Below are 20,167 nucleotides of genomic sequence, written 5' to 3' on the forward strand. Positions count from 1 at the left end.
TCTGCACATCTGGGGAGGGTAGCTGCTTGTGGGGAAGAGCCCCAGTTTTCCTCAGCCTTTTCTGTTTCCAACCTAGAGAGTGGCTGGCCGATCCTGAGGTGCACAGATAACCTGAAGATTGTATCCATGGGCGAATTTATCTGCTAGTTTTACAGAGGATGGATTGTGATTTCAAATCCCACTTGCCCCTTTTAAAAGCCTCCCAGGTTAGCACACAGCCTGTTTAAATTTAAGGGGGAACTCATGCTTCCCTGGAAGCTCAGCTGGCGAAGAATCTGCTTGCAATGAACGAGACCCTGGTTCAATTCCTGGGTCGGGAAGATTCCCTGGAGAAGGGAAAGGCTACCCACTCCAGTATTCTTGGGCTTCCCTGGTGGCTCAGATGGTGAAGAATCCACCTCTAGTGTGGGAGACCTGGGTTTGAGACCTGGGTTTGAGACCTGGGTTTGATCCCTGAGTTGGGAAGGTCCCCTGGAGGAGGGTATGACAACCTTTTCCAGCATTCTTTCCTGGAGAATCCTCATGGACAGAGGAGTCTAACGGGCTACAGTCCATGGGGTCGCAAAGAGTAGAATACGACAGAATGATTAAGCATAGCACACCACACTTACACTACTCAGGGAGCAAGCATCTCCTTAAATTTACACCCTGACCTCCTCTTTGGCTTCACCCTGAGACTCCTCCCTGTATAAAGGAACTTCAAATTGCATGTGTATCTTTCCTTTTCCCAGTACTGGTTTCCTGGCGATCTGAACACCTCACATTTTGCTCACTGACCTTGCAGTAGACAATTCTGTGTATGTGATATCTGGTTAGAAGTATGTTTCTTTCTTTTAATTCTTGTGTCACCTATGACTCTTTTGCAGCCCTCATTGTAAGAAAAATATCGAAGCCTTTTTTTTTTCTCATTTAATGCAGAGATGAAATAGATAGCATATCTTTGACAGAGACTAACAAGTATGCTGGTAACAAGGCTGTAAAGTTTGACCTTATGAATCCAGAATACGATGGCCGCTGGGAACTTGGGGCCGCCTGTCTTCCTGGCCCTGCCTTCTCATCCCGTCATTCCCCCGTGCTCTCTTTGAAGAGATAACTTGCTTTATTTTCACTCCAACTCAAATAAAGTTTTCTTCCCTGTCATCTGTTACTCGGTCTCAGGCTCAGAGGACGGTGGACCTTACACAGCTAGAGACCATAGTGAAACTGAAATGAAATAGGACAGCAGTTCGGTGAATCTTTGCCAGGTGCCAGATCCGGCTCTAAGCCGTCACGTACTCCTCCCCCCATCCCACCCTACCCCACCCCCAGAATCCATCTTGATCAGGGGAGAAGGGTCTCTGATCTGGGCCCTGCGGGCGTGCCTGAGTATATTTGTGCATGTTCCATGGGCTCTACTCTGGCCCTTTGCAGACCATGCCTATCCCCATGATGAGGACACTCTGAGACAATGGACAAGCCCATCGGGAACTCATGAGGTGTCCAGAACCTCAGGATGTCCTGCCTGCACACACCAAGCAAGAGGCCAAGAGAAGGTGAGCAAGATGGAAATCACAATTTTTTGAAACCTAACCCCAGAAGAGATAGCTCATTGTTTTTGTTTGTTTTTTTTTTTTTTTCCATATTCTACTCATTAGAAAAAAGTTACTAGGTTCATTCCATACCTATGGGAAGGGGATTATACCAGGGCCTAAATAATATGAGGTGGGGATCATTGAGGACCATCTTAGAAGCTACCTACTGCATTGGATTTCTAAGTAGTTAATGGGGTCAAGTTGAAGCCTAACCTGATAGCCAGCAGGGTTCTTCTACTGATGTGGCAAAAAGCAGTGACAATGTTGTATAGACAAGTTGTACATACAGACTCTCCTGCAGCTATTAGCTTTCTATTCCTGCGGCAACTTAGCAGCAGCAGCAGCAGCAGGATCATGAAGCCCACTGAGAAACTATAGACACTGGGGGCTCCTAGGGATCCCAAGTTAATAATTTCTGTCCTGGATGAAATGTGGTCATGAAAGAAGTAACCAGTGGTTTGTCATGTCTGTCTGTCAGTTTTTGTTGATGTGTCCCTTATGCCAGGTACTTAATAGTGGCTCAATAAATCCATGTTCAGTGGAGTGAAGGGGCAGCATCTCTGGTGGCAGGGTAGGTATGACGGTTAAATACAATAATCTCTGGTGTCCTAACACAGCTACATATCTGCATCCTCTCCCTCCAGTCCCCATGGCCCTTCCTGCTTGGCCCATTTCTGCCAAGTATACATAGCATTATTCTTCAAGGCAGTGTCATCTCAAGCTAAACTTTCCATGAGGGAGTTTCTAGTAGCTCTGCTTTCTTGGACAACTTCATGTGTTCTCCTTGTGATCCTGGCATTGTTAGACCTGAACAAAATGTAGAAACCTACTAAGCTGTTCATTACTGATGTGGGGAAGGAGACTAATATTCAATTAATTCATTTATCTGAGTGACTATGATAATGTTCCTCCCAGATCATGGGAAGCTGAGTGAAATAATCCTTCCCTCCCAGTAAGAAGATTCAATGTGCACATTGTGGGGAGCATAATCTCACCCTTCATATTCATGAATTATGGGGGTACGATTCCCAAGTGTCACGAGGGCAGTGTCTTATATCCTTTGTTATTGTCCACTTCTCTGTCATGTCAGACTCTTTGTGACACCATGGACTGCAGCATGCCAGGCTTCCCTGGCCACCACCATCTCCCAGAGCTTGCTCACACTCATGCCCATTGAGTCAGTGATGCCAACCAACCATCTCATCCTCTGTCGTCCCCTTCTCCTCCTACCTTCAATCTTTCCCAGCATCAGGGTCTTTTCCAGTGAGTTGTCTCTTTGCATCAGGTGGCCAAAGTATTGGCGTTTCAGCTTTAGCATCAGTCCTTCCAATGAATATTTTGGACTGATTTCCATTAGGATTGAATGGTTTGATTTCCTTGCTGTCCAAGGAACCCTCAAGAGTCTTTTTTAGCACCACAGTTCTTTTTGAGCACCATCAGTTCTTCAGTGCTCAGCCTTCTCTGCAGTCCAGTTCTCACATCCATACAGGATTACTGGAAAAGTCATAGCTTTGACTATTCAGACCTTTGTCGGCAAAGTGTTGTCTTTGCTTTTTAATATGCTGTCTATGTTTGTCATAGCCTTTCTTTTAAGGAGTAAGCTTCTCTTAATTTCTTATATCAAAAAGTGAATGTAATAAGAAGAAAACTTAATTATATATTCAAAATTAACTCCCGAAAATCTCCTTAAACTTCACAGAAGGGCCAAAATACAATGTTTTGTATATAGGTTCTTTTTAAAAAAAGTCCATCATTCATATGTTTGTCATAGCCTTTCTTTTAAGGAGTAAGCTTCTCTTAATTTCTTATATCAAAAAGTGAATGTAATAAGAAGAAAACTTAATTATATATTCAAAATTAACTCCCGAAAATCTCCTTAAACTTCACAGAAGGGCCAAAATACAATGTTTTGTATATAGGTTCTTTTTAAAAAAAGTCCATCACATTGAATTTTCTTCGCCCACTTCGGGAGAGATTATCCTTTCTTCAACAGAACCCCAGTTGAAGGAACTGGCTTAGTTGACTGGTCTTACTCTACCAATACAGCTGACTTACTTAGTCTAATAAATATGACCACCATGTTTATTAGAACTTATTCAGGTTAAAAAGGATGCAAAAAATGGTCTTACTTGCTATGATTTTATCAGCTAAACAATGCCAACAAAGAAAAGACAGAGATCAAAATGTGTGAAAACTCAGAAAGTTTACTCATAGTATAGCTCGGGGGCTGCTGAACTTCTTCTGTAAAGGGCCAGATAGAAAATAATTTAGACTTGCAAGCCATTTTGCCTCAGGAGCAATTCTTGAATTCTACCTGTATCATGGAAGCAGACAGTGCATATATGAAAGGTCACAGCTGTGTCCCCATAAAGCTTCATTTACAAAAACAGGTGGCCAGTTGGACTTGGATGGCAGGTCATGGTTTGCCAGTCTTTGGTGTAGCTGAGTGATTGTTTAATCAACCTTGCATCGAATCTCTACAGTCAACCATCCAAGCATCCAGCCAGCCAGGCAGCTAGCCAGGCAGCCAGCCACTTATTGATTCAACATATGTTTACTGAAGGTCTGCAGTATCCATGAAGCGCCAGCACCTATAGGAGGTGGAGGGCATCGCTCTGTTTCACGCTGAGGTGAGAGGGCACGTGGAAATTGTGCCTCTACTGCTCTGACTGTCACTGAGATTGGTGAAGCCGAGGCAAGTTCCCCGAGTCAGGGCATCCTCTCTTTCACACTTAATTGCCTCCTACACCCACCTTCATTCCAAGCTGTCTCTTTTACTTCTTAATTCCTTCTTGAGCTGCAAGGAAAAAAAAAACAACAACAAACAAGCAAATCTCCTTAAAATTGGGGTTGGCAACTTTAAAACCCTTTCCGCCGGCAAAAGGCATGGAGTGGTGAGATAAACAAGCCTTGGAGATGCGGTCCCTGTATCCCCTGGGCAACCTCCACAATGCCACTCCTGTCAGAGTCTGCCCAGGCGAGAGATCCCCCTTAAGGCTTCCTACTGTGTGCGGAGCCTTATTTGTAAGATCTTGTTGATCCCGAGGGCTCTAAGTGCTGGTTCTCTTTGGGAAAATGTCAGGACCTCTGCCATCCCCAGGGAGCTGTCCCAAGTCCCTAAAAGGACCTCTGAACTCTGCTAAAGAGCTGCCGAAATTGCATGAATGGCAGAAGACTCAAGTGAGATGCTGAACCAAAGCCACGGCATTGCCCTGAAACATACAAACCAAAATGGTGGCAGGATGGATGTGGAGTTTCTGGGTTAATTTCTGACGTCGTTGAAACAAGTTGACAGATACACATGTGAGCTTCTGCATGAAGCTGGTCGACCCCTCCATGGGATCTGCTATTCGTCTCCCTCTGACACTTCTGAGAGTTAAGGGTCACGGCGTGGAGGGGCCTGGATCTGTCACGTTGGCTCCAGCCAAGACGCCGCCCTCTCTCCAGTTGCTGGCTGGGTCTTCTGATCTGTGTGCAGAGCTCTGAAGCCCCTTTGGTTTGAACAGGTGCTGAAAGGCAGGAAAAGCCAAAATATTTTGTTCTTTCTGGGTCACGAACTGTTTGCTGTTGGAAACATCTGTATGGACGGGTGTATGGGCTAAACATAACAGAAGTGCAGTGAAGGATGCTAGCGGTCTTTGATAGGGAGTCCCCCGAGGACCCCAATAAAGTCGATCTCTTAAGCACAAGCCCCGTGGCTTTGGGCCTCAGTGACAGGCAATGAATTATCCACGTTGGTTAAAAGGGCAAGGTCGCCTCACAACAGCATTGCCCATATGCTGTAGCTAAATCAAGCTTGTCCCCAAAAATCATTTGGGGAAGGCGTGTGCGGGTGTGCATGCATGTGTGCATGTGTGTGTGAGAGAGAGTGTGTTTGGAGCGAGGTGGTGATGTAGACCTGCTTTCAAAAGCAAAAATCACCATAATTAGAGGAAATGCTACAAGTTCATTTCCTCAAAAAAGAGCAAGTGAAAGAGAAGCAGCTTAAAGACTAGATGTTTAGACAGGCCTGCAAGCCCCCTTGTGACCTTGCTCTGATATTTAACAAAACATTAATCTTCTTGCCAGCAATTATAAAGGATACAGTGATGTCGCTGGCTCTCAGTGAGTGAGTAATAGTAATTCCATTGTTCCCCTTTATTTATGCCTTGGCTGTACCAGGCAGATGAGGTAAGTTGGGGCTTTGATATGTTATTATTCTGCACTGGCAATACATAAAGGATGCTTACACAAATATCTGTCTGTTTCTGGAGGCACTGTTTCACACCTCCTTACAACTCGCGATCAAAGCGTTTCAACATTTTATTATGAAATCATGAAAATCCTCCTCTCGTTTGCATATGAATTATAGCCTTTTAAAAAACCACCAGTGTACCCCAGTGACAGTGGCTTTTGAACCGCCAAAGGGAACAAGGTGTTAGATATTTATTCCTTGAAGGCTGTGACTGGCCGGATAACCTTGCTGAAAGCTGTTTGCCAGGAGACTGTCTGAGACCTCCAATAAACACAAAAGCTGGGGGTTGGTGAGGGGGTGGGATGGGGGGCCGTGGGGCCACAAGGAAGCCAATGATTGCTCCTTCTCTTGTCGGAAAACAAAATTTGGTGTGAAAGCCTCCATTTGCCAGCAGAGGAGAAAGGGAAGATTACGCACCTTGTAATTTCAGGCTAAACAAGAAAGCCATCTTTGTCTTCCTAAAATAAAACAAAATCCTTATCCAGAGTTCGGGGCAGCGGCTGCGCTTCCTGTAAGTGATGCTTTTCTCCGTGGTCAGCCAGACTTCTGGCTCACGTTGATCCGGCAAACGGGGGGAGAGGCAATGGCTCCTTTTGTGGGATTTGCATCTCAACTGGGGATCTTCCTTTTAGTTGGCCTCCTCTCCTGGGGACAATTAATAATCTCCCTTGGAATGCGGAGGGTGGGAGGGAAGCTGCCTGACAAAACTGGTGTCTAGGGGATAGATATGTGCTTGGCCTAAAGATTCTTTCTCTTGGGGTTTTGTTTCTTAGGTGAATCCCTGAGTGTGTAGAGTGCAAGCAATCAAAGCCACCCTAGTTTCGTGAAGGAGGCTTTGTTTGGGATGGAGAAAGAGCCATCTGCAGTTATGGAGGATTTCTAGACTTGGCAGAATTCTATTGCCATAGGCTAGGTCTCTGCCTTCATTAGCGCCTGTGGGTACCAGGGACCATGACAGCATCCTCTCTCATCAAGCAAGGGAGGTGCGGAAGTGCTACACTGGAGAAGGGAGAGGAGGAAGGGGAAGCAGAGGTTGGTTTCTTTTCTGACGTGGTCAAACAAAGTGCGAGGCTGCATGGAATTCCAAGCCTCAGCCTGTGCTGACTGGTGCGCTGGGCAGGGCAGAGCAGTCAGCACTCAGCAGCTCCCATCAAGTCTAGGCAGAATCAGGCAGCCGAGCCCCAGCCTGGAGATCTGCCCTGTTCTGACAGAGCAAGAAGTAGGGTAGAGGGCAGCATTAGGGGCTGCCACAAAGTTGTTAATTTATCCTTAGAGGAAGTTCTGTCTCCCCACCTGTCCATGCCTCTTGCTGGCTTTCTTTCAACTACAGAAGCAATGGGTCGTGACGTACTATTCTTACAGTATTTTGTTCACATCGCAGGAGCATCCTGAAGGATACATAGTTGTTTGTAAGTAGCATGCCAGTGCTTTACAGCTTGCCGCATTTCATTTCAAACGTGCCTCAAGAGACTTCCCTGGTGGTCCGGTGGTTAAGAATCTGCCTTCCAATGCAGAGGACATGGGTTGGATCCCTGGTTGGGAAACTAAGATCCCACATGTTGTGACGCAACTAAGCCTGTGCATTGCAACTAGAGAAAAACCCGTGCACCTGCACCAAGATCCAGTGCAGCCAAAATAAAATAAAACTTTAAAAAATTAAACAAAAAATTGAAAATGTACATTGATTTGTCAGAAATACAGGTGATGACTTCTTATCCCACCCCTCACCATTATTTAGAGAAAATGGGGTAGTTAAGGCACTACTGAATTTCGCCATCCTACAGATCTGTCTCCATCACTCTTGGCCATTAGGAAACTTCACTAATGACCGAAGCGTCATGAGTACCCATATCTGCTCTCAGGCTTGTATGTTTACTCATCTCACTTCCCCTCACTCAAAAGGACAAAAAGTTTTACCTTATGAACTCACCCTGAACAGCTGGGGATGCTTACCTAGAATGCTGTTTTGAGAAGGATTCTGAAGCCTAGACTGGACTAGGGGCAAGGGGACAAGGGTGGCCTGATTGATTAGTGATGACTGATGAGTGACGATCGATTAGTGATGGCTCCCACAGTCATAGAGAAGAAATTAAAGCAATTGTGTTGAGACTTCTCGATATTTGAGCCTTCTGGGCTCTTCATTTTCTCCCTCCAAATTTAGGGAGGGACCTCAGTCCTCCCTGGTCGCTCTTCTTCCCTGGAGCCTTTGCCAGAAGGAGCTACCTGCCTCTTCCATGGCATAAAATCTTTATGGTTTCAGATTCTACAGAGATTTGAATTATTGTCAGCCTTGAGCGACTGCTGACCGAGATACATGACCATTTCCTAGGTACATGACTTCTCAGTGAGATGACACAGTCTGGAGGACAGGACCTGCATTCTTTCCCTTATCAAATAGCCTGACACAGGACATATTGGTGTTATTCAGTAACCATGTCTGAAAAGTATGTTGCAGAAATTTTGTACTTGCATGTGTAGCTATAAATGGAGCTGTAGATGTTTCCTCTGTCAGTCTCTACACTGTCTGCTCAGTTCTGCTTTTTGAAATGCACAGTTGCCAACTGGTAACATTAAAAACTTGCACCCCAGGTAAATGTTCAAGGTCTCCTCAAGAAGGCCCATACCATTTCTGTCCTTTATTGTGCCCAACTTTGCATGAAATATTCCCTTGGTATCTCTAATTTTCTTGAAAAGATCTCTAGTCTTTCCCATTCTATTGTTTTCCTCTATTTCTTTGCAAAGGACAGAAATGGTATGGACCTAACAGAAGCAGAAGATATTAAGAAGAGGTGGTAAGAATACACAGAACTATATAAAAAAAAAAGATCTTCATGGCCCAGATAATCATGATGGTGTGATCACTCACCTAGAGCCAGACATCATGGAATGCAAAGTCAAGTGGGCCTTAGGAAGCATCACTATAAACAAAGCTAGTGGAGGTGATGGAATTCCAGTTGAGCTATTCCAAATCCTAAAAGATGATGCTGTGAAAGTGCTGCACTCAATATGCCAGCAAATTTGGAAAACCCAGCAGTGGCCACAGGACTGGAAAATGTCAGTTTTCATTCCAATTCCAAAGAAAGGCAAGGCTAAAGAATGCTCAAAATATTGCACAATTGCACTCATCTCACATGCTAGCAAATTAATGCTCAAAATTCTCTAAGCCAGGCTTCAAGAATACGTGAACCGTGAACTTCTAGATGTTCAAGCTGGGTTTAGAAAAGGCAGAGGAACCAGAGATCAAATGCCAACATCCATTGGATCCTCAAAAAAGCAAGAGAGTTCCAGAAAAACATCTACTTCTTTACTGACTGTGCCAACGACTTTGACTGTGTGGATCACAACAAACTGTGGAAAATTCTTCAAGAGATGGGAATATCAGACCACCTGACCTTCTTCCTGAGAAATCTGTTTGCAAGTCAAGAAGCAACAGTTAAGACTGGACATGGAACAACAGACTGGTTCCAAATCAGGAAAGGACTACATCAAAGCTGTTTATTGTCACCCTGTTTATCTAACTTATATGCAGAGTACCTCATGTGAAATGCTGGGCTGGATGAAGCACAAGCTGGAATCAAGATTGCTGGGAGGAATATCAATAATCTCAGATACGCAGATGACACCACCCTTATGGCAGAAAGTGAAGAGGAACTAAAGAGCCTCTTGATGAAAGTGAAAGAGAAGAGTGAAAAAGTTGGCTTAAAATTCAACATTCAGGAAACTAAGATCATGGTATCTGGTCCCATCACTCAGTGGCAAATAGTGCGGAAATATTGGAAACATTGACAGACTTTATTTTCCTGGACTCCAATATCACTGCAGATGGTGACTGCAGCCATGAAATTAAAAGATGCTTGCTCCTTGGAAGAAAAGCTATGACCAACCTAGACAGCATATTAAAAAGCAAAGACATTACTTTGCTGACAAAGATCTGTCTAGTCAAAGCTATGGTTTCTCCAGTAGTCATGTATGGATGTGAGAGTTGGACTACAAAAAAAAGCTGAGTGCCAAAGAATTGATGCTTTTGGACTGTGGTGTTGGAGAAGGCTCTTGAGATTCCCTTGGACTGAAAGGAGACCAGACCAGTCAATCCTAAAGGAAATTAGTTCTGAATATTCATTGGGAGGACTGATGCTGAAGCTGAAACTCCAGTACTTTCGCCCCCTGATTTGAAGAACTGACTCATTGGAAAAGACTCTGATGCTGGGAAAGATTGAAGGTAGGAGGAGAAGGGGATGACAGAGGATGAGATGGTTGGATGGCATCACCAACTTGATGGAAAAGAGTTTGAGTAAGCTCCAAGATTTGATGAAGGATGGGGAAGACTGTCATGCTGCAGTCCATGGGGTTGCAAAGAGTTGGACATGACTGAGCGACTGAACTGAACTGAATTCCTCAAGAAGAACTCCATTAGTTGCCCAAACCCATGAGTATTTATTCTGATCCTTCGGTAGAAGACAGTGTGCTGCCAGCTTACTGCGTCTATTGCTAATTTGAAGAATGGTGTATCACCTTCTTCTACTATTCTGCTACTAAGAAGAGAATATTTTTCAGGTTTCTAAACCTCAAGGACAAGAGGTAATGTTAAACCTTGATTCTTTTCCCCTCTTTCCTTTTCCTAAGGTGTGTGAAGATTTGGCAAAATGACCATGTGATCTACAGTAATCATTGTTGTGGTCACTGAATTGTCCATTATCAATTACAGACTATGGAAGGCTAAATTAGCAAAAGAGGTGACTTCACTTAGTGTCTCTTAACCAATAGTGAGAAGAAATGAAATCCCTGCAATTAAGATTTTGATGAGAATCTTGCAAAAAAAAAAAAAATAGCTACTGGCAAAAACAAAAGAAAAGAAAGAAGAGAAAAAGAGAGGGAGGAAGGGAGGGAAGAGGGGAGGGAGGGAAAAGAAAAAAAAAAGAAGAGACAAATAAGAAGAAAAACACTTCAGGGACTTGGGGACAAACCATGTTCAGAAAAGGGACCACATTAGGAGTTTGCACCCAGAAAACTAAAATGATGAATTGTGTGTTCCAAAAATTGTTTACCTAAAAAGATGCTTTCTTCTTCTTATCCTGAGAAGACCCAGCATAAATCTTCTAATTGATGTCTCCTAATACAATTTGAAAAGGGAACTTGAGAGAAACTTTTCAGTTGCTACACAGCATTCTCATCCAGGAAGTTGTTTCAGCACCAGACATGGTAATGGAGAGTCTTCTTTTGCAGGTCACATTGTAACAATTCAGAAACAGATGCTCACTGAGAATTCCAGTGCCCTACCCCTCACTAGGGACTTGAGACGTAAGAGAGGCATCAGAGATTGGCACCTCTTGTAGAGAACCTGCTACAAAGTGCGGGGTTGAGGGTAAATGGTTCAAATCATCACAGGGTGCATATTTCTACTCATACTACTGTAAATAACAATAACCCCACTCCACATTGTGAGGGTTTTCTCTGTACCAGACACTCTTCTAAGCCCTTCACAGATGTTGAATCCTATGACAATTGTATGAAGTAGGAACTCATTGAACAATGTAGGGTTCTTCACCTTTCTTAACTAATGAGGAAATGGAGGCACCACGAGATTTGGGCTTCCCTGGTGGCCCAGACGGTAAAGAATCCGCTTACAATACAGGGGACCTGAGTTCAATTCCTGGGTCAGGAAGATCCCTTGGAAAAGGGCCTGGCAACCCACTCCAGTATTCTTGCCTAGAGAATCCCATGGACAGAGGAGCCTGGTGGGCTACAGTCCATGGGGTCGCAAAGAGTCAGACACCACAGAGAAACTAACATTTTCACTTTCAGGAAGTTAAGGAAAGTCAGGTTCTTTAGGAGGAGGAACTATTAAATATTGTGAAGAAAGCACCATCACCCACATCCCTTTCACTCTTGGGAGAATGGACACTGAAAGTTTGCTTGGAAACAAAGCTTGCTTGGTTTTCTTTAGCAGAGATAGTATTGGTGGAATATTCAGCTCTTAAAAAAAAAAAAAAAGTAGGGTCAGAATAATTTTCTTTTCCCTTGTATACTCAGAGAGAGAGACACAGAGAGAGAGAGAGAGAGAGAGCAAGCCGGGGAGAGGCAGCGTTCCCAAGAGTGAAAGTGTTCCAGCGCTGGGCTGGCCTCCTGCTGCTGCGATGTCCCCCACCCCTGGTCCCCTCCTCGGCCCAGCCGCCCAGCTGACACGTGATGCAGGCTCACAAAGGGAAGAATTCCGCAGGCTCGGCTCTGAGCTTGTTCATAATTTGTCACATTGTTCCCCCACTTTGCTGCACGTATGAGATATGTAAGACCCCCGACGGCTCTGAGACCACTGCCAGGGGCCGGGCACAATGGGGGAGAGCTGAGGCTGCATTGTGGCCGTAACCTGGGGTTCCTTTGCCTTTGTGACTGCCGATGAGATGCGTCAGGTCGTGGGGGTGTGCCTTTGTGAGGGCAATTAAAACCGGGAGGGAGAGGGTGAGGAGGCAAGGGCTACGGGGGCTCCCACGGGCCAGTTACTCAGCGGGAAGAAGGGCAGCGTATTTATCCAGGATTGTGCTCCCTGCAGAACTCCCCGTAGGCAAAGCTGATAAGCCACTACGGGCACAGCTCTGAAACTTGCAAGTTTCAGTAACTTGCAAGTTGGCTTGGCTCTGGTCACCTGCTTGCCCAGACCCTCTGTGGATGTGCTCCCAGGCTCCCAGGTGGGCGGGACAATCTCATTCTGCTTTTTGTTCAAAGAACAAGTAGAATCGGAGCCGGCCTATTTGGGGACGGCAGCCACGGATGAGGCTTCAGCAGCCTTGCGTCCTGACAGCCTCGGCCACTCTGGCTGAAGCCTGTGTTTCAAACACCCTCTTTAGAGACAGACAGAGTCTCTGGAGTCATGTCTCTGGTTCCCTGACACCCTGTGTTCTTGACCCTTTTGTAGATGCCTGCATGGATGCTCCATTAGTGTGTAGCCATTGTGAGATGCAGTTTCCTTATCTGTAGAATGGGGGGAAACTCTTAGCCATCTAAAGTTTAGGAGTAGAAGGCTGGGCCCAATTAGCTCACTCTCTTGCTTCCTTGCTTCTTTTTTACCCCTCGTTTTTTAATTATCAAGAAGATATCACAAGTATGATTATGTAACACCTATTGAGGTGGTGAAGTATAATAGTAATAAACACCATGTACTCACCACTCAGATTAAGAACTAGGATGTTACCAATATGGTTGTGGTTCCCTGTGTGTTTCTCTCCAACCTCACCCCCCTGCCTCCTTACTCCCACAAATGTAAACAAAACATGCCCGTGTATGTGAACACACATCAAGTGAAAGTGTTAGTCACTCAGTCATGTCCGACTCCTTGCAACCCGATGGACTGGGGCCCGCCAGGCTCTTCTGTCCATGGAATTCTCCAGACAAGAATGCTAGAGTGGGTAGACATTCCCTTCTCCAGAGGATCTTCCTGACCCAGGGATCGAACCTGAGTATCCCACATGCAGGAAGATTCTTTACCACTTGAACCACTAGGGAAGCATAAAAACATAAGCAGATCATAACAAGCGGTGGGAAATTTCAACATGTACAGAAGTGGAGAGACTGGATAATAATCCTGCATGGACCCATCACCCAGCTACAGCCATCATCAACTCATGGCCAATCTTGTTTCATCTCTACCCTGCCTACTTGCCTCCCTCATTGATGCAAATAACTGTAGCTTACTCACTTTTGCTGCTGGGTAGTATTTCATTAGATGCATATTCTGTCATTTATGTATTCATTCTTCTGTGTTTGGGCAGAAATACACATTCTTCTGTGTATTTAGGCTTTTCCTGTTTGAGCAATTACAAACAAAATTGTTACAGATATTCACAGACATGCCTCTGGAATATATATGGCAGATGGAGAAAATTTATATATATGCTGTTATATAAAAATATATATGCTAGGTAGAGTTGAAATTTTAGGTCTTATTAATAATATTTGTACCTTTCTAATTTTATTAGATGCTATCAGTTGATTTTGTGATTATTTCTAGTAATTTACTTATACTTCCAGATTGCTGAGTTTCTACCACTTCACATCCTCATTGAAACTTGGTTTTATTACTATTGTTAATATTTAGCCAATCTAGTGGGTACAAAAAGGGTCTTCATTATAGTTTTTTTTTTTCTCTATTTACTACCGAGGTTGACCATGTGGTCCATTCTTTGTTAGCCATTTATGTTTCCTCCTCTGTGAAGTTTCTGTTCATATCTTCTGTTTATATTTCTTTTGAATTGTTTTTCTTATTCTCCTTAATTTTCAGAATTTCTAAATACTCAAGTTTTCTTGATTGATCATTGATTTTCTGAAAAGTGTATTCTTCCAGTTTGTGGTATTTCCCCGCTCTTTGTTGTTTTTGATGAACAGAAATTAGCTTTGACATAGTCATGGTTATTAATGCTCTGTGATTGTGATTATTATTATAATTACTACTACTATCATTATTTTGATTTTGTGTAAGAAAATTGTTTCATCCAGGATTCAAGAAAAAAAAAATTCCCTACATTTTATTTAAAACTCTTAAAATTTTTGCCTTTAACAAAAGGCAAAAGTCATTTAGATGACTGATTTACCTAGAATTAACTTTGGTTTATGGTGTGAGGTAGGGATCTGATTTTAAATTTATTGTGGATTCTCAAAGTCCCTAGAAGTTTTTATTGAATAATTCATCCTATTGAAGTAGTTAATAGAGTCAAACTATAGCTTAGTAAGTTCTAAGAAGGATATATAACAGATGGATGTGGTACAAGAGTAGCTGAGATGTGGGAAAGATGTTGATAATACAGAATGATGAAGTGGTTGTATTTGAACAGATGATGTTTTGAATTCAGAGGAAACCAGCCATGGGAGGAATTGCAGGCAAGATTTCAATGCAGAGGAAACAGTGAGTGCAAAGACCGATTTAGAAGGACCTTTGCCTATCTGAGGAGCAGAAAGGAGCTTTAGAAGGGCTGGAGTGTAACAAGCAAGGAGAAATTTGTAAAGAGTCCAAGCTCAGAGAAATTACAATGAGATGGGAATTGGGGTTTTAGTCTAAGTACAGTGGGAAATGATAGGGAAACTGTAATCAGGAGAATGGTGGGACCTAATTTATACTTTTAAAAGGTCATGTGGTCTGGAAGGTGAAGAATGTACTATAAGGATCAAAAGTAGAGATAATTACAAAGTCCAAGTGGGAGATAATGATGGTCAAGGTGAAGGTCTATGTTGGCAAATGGGAAACTACAGTGTGCCTCTCTGCATTCACTCATCTGACTGGATCCCACCTGGAGCATGTTCCTAGGAGTCTCAGGACCATTTTTTTCTCTGCTTCTCCTGTTCTCTAATCTACCTGTCTCTCTGCCCTGGAGTGGCTTTCCTCCAAATTTGTCAGAATCTTCTCCACCCCAAGGCCCTGTTGGCCTGATTTCTCTCCCTGAAACCTTTTCCAGACTCTGTGATTTGCATGCTTAGTGGCTCAGTCGTGTCTGATGCTGCGACCTCATGGACTATAGCCCACCAGGCTCCTCTGTTCATGGGATTCTCCAGGCAAGAATACTGGAGTGGGTTGCCATTCCCTTCTCCAGGGGATCTTCCTGACCCAGGGATTGAACCTGGGTCTCCTGCATCGCAGATGAATTCTTTACCATCTGAGCCACCAGGGAAGCCCTTTCCTGAACTCCAAGTAGAATAAATCTCTTGACATTCTGGGCCTTGTTTTCACGCTGCTTTTCCAAACCTACCTACTAGTCCTTTGCCCAGTTCACCTTGTATTGGCGATACCTGCGTGCATATGTTCTCATCTTGCTGTAACAAGCTGAATGCCCATAAGTCAGTCTCTTCCTCAGTCTGAGCCTCAGTTTTCCCATTTTAAAGGGGGACATTTGGCTACCTCCTCTCCACGACCTTCCTTTCAGACAATAAGGCTCTATATCATCTCTCTCCTATCCTGTTATATTTAAGCATATTGAGTCTAGGTGTCACATTTTCATTTTTATCATTCTTCCCAGGCTCGTACTGAGTAAATATTGATGATTATTTTAATCTAAATAATCATTATTTGCCAATAAGTATTCATTCATTCTCAACGGTATTTTGTGGGCTATGAAAAAGGAAAAAGGCAGAAAGTTGAGAGTGTAGGTTAATATTCTTAGCCCAGTGCCTGCTTTGTTTAGAATCTTCTTGAATATCTATTTGGGGCCCTTCCTGGGTCTAGATTTGTGGTCCTAGATTTGCTATCTTTTTGACCCTGGATTTGCTGTCTTTTTCCGAACATGATAGCAGTCAGACAAGCACGTCTTTGTGATACTGTGTCTGTCCACGTGGATGTGTGTTGTTAAAGTAACCTGGTCATTAACTTGACTTAACAAGAGCTATGATGAGTGGTTACAAATTATCTAGTCCTTTGTGTGGTTGTTGCAGGCTGATTTAACTTGATGGGTTCCGGAGATGCTGGGAAAGAAGGACAGCATCTCTTCCTTGCCTGGATTCCAAATTGGCAGCTGAACAGCTTGGATACCAACATTTGAAAAAATGTGGATTGCTGGCTGCTGCACCCAAGAAAGGCCTTTCAGGACACTGTAGAAAATGGCACATGTCCTCCTTCTTCTCTGCAGTGGTCTCTGTGGGTCATGGGATACCTCTCTTAAGTTCATTATTTCTTGAACATCTAGTTGGCCCTGGCATTCTTAGAGACATAAGCCATGATCTCTGCCCCCAGAGCTTCCAAGACTAAAAGGCATTGGCCCTGTGTCCAGAGAACTCTGAACCCAACTTGGCAAGAACTATGGGAGACGTGTACTTAGGATCTGACATGGGATGAAATCAAGAAAGCATTCTCAGAAGAAGTGGCATTTGAGATGAATCTTAAAGGATGGATTGCCAATGGCCAAGTAGAGAATGGCATTCCAAGGAGGTGAAAGAGCATACATAAATATGAGCACAGAAAGAATGTTCCCTGTAAAGCAAGGAGTTCAGTGAGCCTAAAAGTATGATGCTTGTTTGAAAAGGGAGAGTATTTAGAAGCTGGGAGTGATGCTTGGATTTGACCCCTAACCAATGGGCAGAAGAGGCTAAGCTAAGGTTTCTAGGCAGGGGACTTTACTTTGGTTGACAGCATCAGGGTCGGAAAGTTCTGGGAGAGATTGGGGCAGGGAAGCCCCCTGGAAGGCCTTCCGGGAAAGTTTAGAGGAGAAAGGGCTGGAGCATGGAGAATGAAACGAAAAGGGACGATTTGAGAGACATTTAAGGGAGAAAATCAAGAAGGCTTGATGACCCCCCAGATGGGGAGAGAGCAACCCAGATGGGTTGGGCAACTGGGTGAATGGGTGATGCCAGCTAAAACAGTGAACTGGGTGAATGAGGCACGCCAGTTCAAGATCTCTGGTGGCGTTCCATAGGCCTAGAACAAAAGCCCAATTCCTGGCTGTGCCCCGCAAGTTCCACCCTGATGTGGTCCTGCTTTCAGATCTCACCTCCTGCCACTGTCGTCTTACGCTTTCTCTGCAACCACAGGGCAACCACACAATGCAACCTCATTGTGTGTCTCAATACCCAGGCTTGCTGCCGCCTTCTGAATGTTGTATTTGTTGATGTCTCTGCGTGATATACTCTGCCTCAGTCTTTACAAGGTAGACTCCTTGTCACGACTTGGATCTCCAGTCACATCATCTCCTCAACCGTTTCTTCCCTTCCCTGGTGTTCCCATGTAATGTGGCCCAAAACTACCCACTCTGTACTCTGTCACTTTATTTTCTACATAAGACTTCTCACTAGTATCTGAAAAGGCTTTTTTTTTTTTTCTACTTATTATGGACACATTTCTTCCCTATGTTCCTTTCTAGAAGTTCAGTTCCAGAAGAACGGTCACCATGTTTCACCACTCAACAGCCCTATTTACAAAGAACACAATATGATCAGTGCCTCTTACAGTTGTATAATCTGGTAGTCTTGCCCATGAGGGCAGAGGAATCATCTGTATCATTCACTTCTGTAGCTCAGTGCCTAGAATGGTACATAGTACATAAAAAGACCCTAAAAATATATTTATTGAGTGGCTCAGGAAAACAAGAAGCAGCCTTTGCCTGCTGTGGAAGTAGATCATAAGGTTTCATTTTGTTTTGGATGTGTTGAGCTTGAGTTGCCCAAGCAACGTCCAGCATTGTGCTGTGCTTAGTCACTAGTCGTGCCTGACTTTTTGCAACCCCATGGGCTGCAGCCCGCCAGGCTCCTCTGTCCATGGGGATTCTCCAGACAAGAGTACTGGAGTGGGTTGCCATGCCCTCCTCCAGGGGATCTTTCAAATCCAGGGATCCAACCCAGGCCTCCACATTGCAGGAGTTTTCTTTACTGTCTCAGCCACCAGGGAAGCCCTGGTTTAGGAGCAGTGTAGAAATATGAGTCTAGGAAGAGACAAACCGACCTAGAGATGCAGTGTTGACTCTTTAAACCCATCCTCACAGACCTAGGACCTAGTCTTTCAATTTAGTATATCATGTTCACATCTGGGGATTCTCTTGTCTCTTGTCTGAGTCTGTTTTTTTTCTTTTTTTCTTTTCTCTTGCCTGTGACATATTATTTACTTACAGATTTGGGAAAGTTTCCAGTTTGGGAAGTAATGAAATCTAGTGCTTTTATAGATTATTAGGGAACATAACAGCAAGTTAAAGCATTTCAGTACGAGGTATAGAAAAAGTAGTGACCCAGTTCTTTCACCCATAATCTTTTGGTGGCATGACCAAAAACAGGCAGGATGATGTAGTTGTCAGTCTAGAGGAAAAGCCATGCTTTTAGGAACTGCAAATACATAAAATCATCATCCCTCTATCCTCTGCCCATGCAGACCCTGCTAACCACTCCCAAGATTGATTTTTTTTTTTTTTTTTAAAGGGAGAGCACAGAGCACATAAAAGCCTAAAATTCTTCAACATGACACTTCAGACAGACACTAGTCATCTGGACTTGAACACTACTTTGCCATGTATCAGAACTTTCTTCTGCTTTCTACTTTGCAAAGCAGAGAAATACTAACTCCAGGAATGAAACTTCCTCCCTGCTGTGTCATATTACTGTTGCTCAGTCACTAAGGCACATCCGACTCTTTGTGACTCCATGGACTGCAGCATGATAGGCTTCCCTGTCCTTCACTATCTCCTGGAGCTTGCTCAAACTCACGTGCATTGAGTCAGTGATGCCATTCAACCATCTCATCCTTTGTCACCCACTTCTTCTCCTGCCCTCAGTCTCTCCCAGCATCAGGGTCTTCTCCAATGAGCCAGTTCTTTGCATCAGGTGGCCAAAGTATTGGAGCTTCAGCTTCAGCAACAGTCTTTCCAATGAACATTCAGGATTGATTTCCTTTAGGATTGACTAGTTGGATCTCCTTGCAGCCCAAGGGACTCTCAAGTATCTTCTCCAGCACCAGAGTTCGAAAGCAACAGTTCTTCAGTGCTCAGTCTTCTTTATGATCCAACTCTCACATCTATACATGACTATTGGAAAAACCATAGCTTTGACTATGTGGACCTTTGTATGTGTACATACCTTCAGCAAAGTAATATCTCTGCTTTTTAATATGCTGTCTAGATTTGTCATAGCTTTTCATGCTGGTGCATATACCGCTCAGGATATCCATGAACACATTTTTTGGGTGGGGGAAACTATAAATCATAAATGGTTCAGGCATAGTCTCATCTGCAGGCAGGAGAATGGACTTTTCAGGGTCATTTCAGTCCTGGAAGCTGTCAATACTCTGTTAGAGGAAGGAAGGGATGCAAGATCAGCAAATGCAGAAATCAGATAAGAGCAGGGGCTGCTGGGAGAGATTTGCTTTCTCATTTAATAAGAACCTATTGAGAACTACAATGGGCCAGGCACTATTCCAAGCACTGGGGATATAGGGGTGAACAAGACAAAAATATTGCCCCAACAATCATGAAACTTAGTATTTAGTCTGGGCAAAAATCTACATAATCTACATTTATGTTTGTAGTGCATATGTATGTGTTTGTACACATACCTTATGTGAGTGTGTGTATGTGTGTGTATACACACACATACATACAAGTATGGGCTTCCCTGGTGACTCAGACAGTGAAGAATCTGCCTGCAATGCAGGAAACCTGGGTTCAAGCCCTGGATCGGGAAGATACCCTGGAGAAGGGAATTGGCAACCCATTCTAGTATTCTTGCGTGAATTCCATGGGCAGAGAATCCTGGCAGGCTACAGTCCATGGGGTCACAAAGAGTCAGACACAACTGAGTGAGTAACACTCATTTACAGGTGTGAATATCCATATAACAGATTAAAGCCATGATCTCATTCAGTGGGAATTAGAAATAGGAGAGAGTGATGAGAGAGGCATCAGGAGGTCAG

This window comes from Muntiacus reevesi, chromosome 2, assembly GCF_963930625.1.
Source record: "Muntiacus reevesi chromosome 2, mMunRee1.1, whole genome shotgun sequence".
Lineage (NCBI taxonomy): Eukaryota > Metazoa > Chordata > Mammalia > Artiodactyla > Cervidae > Muntiacus > Muntiacus reevesi.